The sequence below is a fragment of the Galeopterus variegatus genome, unplaced genomic scaffold, assembly GCF_000696425.1.
Source record: "Galeopterus variegatus unplaced genomic scaffold, G_variegatus-3.0.2 Scaffold1208, whole genome shotgun sequence".
Taxonomy (NCBI): domain Eukaryota; kingdom Metazoa; phylum Chordata; class Mammalia; order Dermoptera; family Cynocephalidae; genus Galeopterus; species Galeopterus variegatus.
In genome coordinates this window covers 5,985-9,138 of record NW_007727319.1, presented here as the reverse complement: position 1 = coordinate 9,138, position 3,154 = coordinate 5,985, and the positions used below count along the sequence as shown (strand labels likewise).

The following is a 3,154-nucleotide window of genomic DNA, read 5'->3' as shown; positions in this document are numbered from 1 at the left end:
GAACCAGAGAAATTCTAGGCTTGGAATACTAGGTACAGCACAGAGTGGGGCATTGAGTGAAAAGAGAGGGATTAAACAAAATTTCTGATCCTAAATAGTAGACCCTTAAGCCCTTCCACCACAGTAAAACTCACCAACCAACAAGCCCCATTCAGACATACAGAATTTCCAGTCGGCTTAGTGCTTCATCCTTCAGTATGAATGAACAGTCAAGGATCACTAGATGTATGTGGGAAGCTTCCTACATGAAAGTCAGACACCCAAACAACGAAAGAAAGAACTCAAAGCAGAAGAAGACTTTGTACCTATATCTCAGAGTCATGAAAGAAATAACATTCAAAAAACAGGAAGAGGATGTTATAAAAGTAACAATCAGGAAAAAAAAAAGATATCCATGTATTGAATGAACAAAAGAGCCTAAATAAAAATCAATATAAGTATACTAGAAGACGAAGTTGAGGAAATCTCTCAGAAAAGACAAAATGACAGAGTTGAACAAGATCTGGTCCTGGCTAGAATAAAGTAAACAGATGGAAAAAAATACCGTTTGATTTTCTTAAGAAAACATAAAAGAATAAGGATAAATTCATAAGATCCTACATCCAACAAATAAGAGATGCTAAAAGAGAACACAGCCTAATGGGAAAGAAATTTTAAGGGAAACACTTCTACAACTGAAGATCCAGATTGGAGAGGTCACCTGAGTGACCCATTCTACGGATTTAAAAGAAAAAAGTTAAAAACACACTGTGAAATTTCAGAACATCAAGGAAAAAAAGAGAAGGGAAGTAGAATACAGGTCCTGTCTTAGGTTAGGTATTCCCAGAAGCACATCTAGATTCTAGGATTTGAGTACAAGTAGTTTATTTGTTTTTGTTTTTGTTTTGTTTTTTTCTCCAAATTCCTGGTTTAATAAGGACTTGCTTATTTTGAGGGAAAAGGTCCCAAACATCAGGCTGTTCACAAAAATAACCCACAGTATCAACTTTAGAAAACAAATCTTAAGACTATTACACTAATTATTTTTCTAGAGGATGCATTTGACATGCCAATTCTCATTCACAAAAATACATTGTTACATTTGTTTTGAACAGCCCCACACAGCACTCCTATGTGGGGTATAACACACATACTTCTAACTCAAAGCTGCTCTCAGGTGCTACTCAACTAAATGAGATTGCTTTTGCAGTTAGGGAAGCAACTACTGAACTCTTGAATGAATGGAAAGAACTGTGCTCCCTGCATAACAAGAGATTATTTTGGAGACAGCTGATAAAAACCATACATCCTTTTTATTGTTAAGTCATAAAGAGGTATCAAAATTAAAAGCAAAAATTACAGGGCAAGACTTAACAAAACTACTAGGAGCATCAAAGGAAGTGAAAATGGTACTAGGCGCAGGGCAATATGAATTAATGAACATGGGAAGGACAAGGATGGGGAGAACAGTGAGCATGTGCTGAAGATACTAGGGGAGAGGATCTGGTGAAAAATTTGATCTTAGACAAGCGCCTAGGTAAAGAATAATGGGATAAGATTTCTAAACCCCACTATGTGCTTAAGAGTCATCCTCGCCATTGGCGCTGTCTCTGTCATCCTCTCCTTCCTCAGCCTCTTTTTCATCATCCTTGATCAACTCCAGCATGGTTTTCACCTGGTCATCCCCCCGATCTTCATTATCATCATCATCCAGTAGGTCCCCCTCCTCAGCAGAGTCATCTGCACCCCCCTCAGACTCCATCTTCACATTAGTCTCATCTTTCTTCAGGGAGATGCTGCTCTGCTCCTCTTCTGACTTATCATTCTTCACCTCTACTCCTTGTTTGCTCTGTTCCTTTTCAATTTTTTCCAGGCTTTCCAGTAGAGAATCCACTTTTTGCTTTATCTGGGTCAATTCCTTCTTAATGGCCTGAAGGTCATCTCCTTTCAACTTTCCAGATTTGGAAGATCCACGCTGTCCACTCTTAGAATTGAAGCCACTTTTTCCCCTTCGTGAGGTATTTCCTGATGCACGCTGTCGTTTCGAAGGGACTACAGCCCGAGCAATAGGAGGAGGAGGAGAAACACGTGCTGGATAACTGTACATCCTGTCATAATAATCCCGTTGAAAGTCATAGTCCAAGTCAAAAGAGGAGCCGTACATCTCCACTGCAGATCGTTTCACACCTGCTTTTCCTCGGTTCACTTTTGGCTCTGCAGCCAGATTAACATCTAAAACCTGGCCAGCAATCATTCTGCCATCCTCTCCTGCTACAGCTGCCCGGGCATTTCTCTCATTAACATACTGAACGAAGGCAAAGCCCTTATGAACAGAGCAACCCACAATTTTGCCATACTTCGAGAAGATTGCCTCCACATCAGACTTCTTGACCACTAGAGTGTTGAGATTCCCAATGAATACACGGGAGTTCATGGAGCGAGGATCTGTCTTGTTGGTAACATTACTAGCCATTGTGTTTGATGATAAGGTTCTTCACACAAAGTGTAGCTGAAGATCAAAAAAATCTCACAGGAAGGTGAAGGGAGAAGAGATTTGATTCTGAATCTCCTGCTCCCGGGTTCTAGTAGACAAGCTGACCGCTGCTTGAAGTCCGCAGCGCTGCAACGACCGCTCAGCCTTCGTCTCTTCACAAAATCTACAAGTAGTTTATTTGGGAGGCAAACTGAAAGGAATATTAATAAAGTGGTAAGTGAAATAGGGGAAGAAAAGAAGGTTAATGTGCAGGTTACATATGTGGGCAACTAGGGCTCAGTCCCAGGAGGGATTTTTTGGGAGACAGTGTAGAACACACCTCAGAGTTGCCCCACCCAAGGGATATTAACCACCAAGTTCTTTCCTTATTGGTCGAGGGCTACTCTGAAGGCATTAAACTGCCTGGCACTTCAGCTTGCAATGTGCATGAGCTGCACAGACACCCAGGGCTAGACAGAGCCCTTGGCAGAGCTTCAGGGGCACTTACGGTAAGAAGCCCTGGCATGCAGGAAATGAGGACTGTGGAGGGGTTATGGACAGGCGCTGACAGCATCTACTTTTGTCACACACAAAGAAAAGGAATCAAAATGGCATCAGACTTCTGATAGCAACCCTGATGCTATCAGGGAGCAATGCCTTCAAAATTCTTAGTGACAATTATTTTTCACCCATAATTCTTAA

The 3,154-nt window shown here is 41.3% G+C and overlaps 1 pseudogene across 1 annotated transcript; it reads right to left on the bottom strand.

Moving 5' to 3' along the window:
• Window positions 1-901: 901 nt before the first annotated feature.
• On the bottom strand, window positions 902-2,630 carry LOC103592739 (annotated as a pseudogene). The gene has a single exon (XR_550681.1). The product of XR_550681.1 is annotated as a heterogeneous nuclear ribonucleoprotein C pseudogene (transcript).
• Window positions 2,631-3,154: the final 524 nt, after the last annotated feature.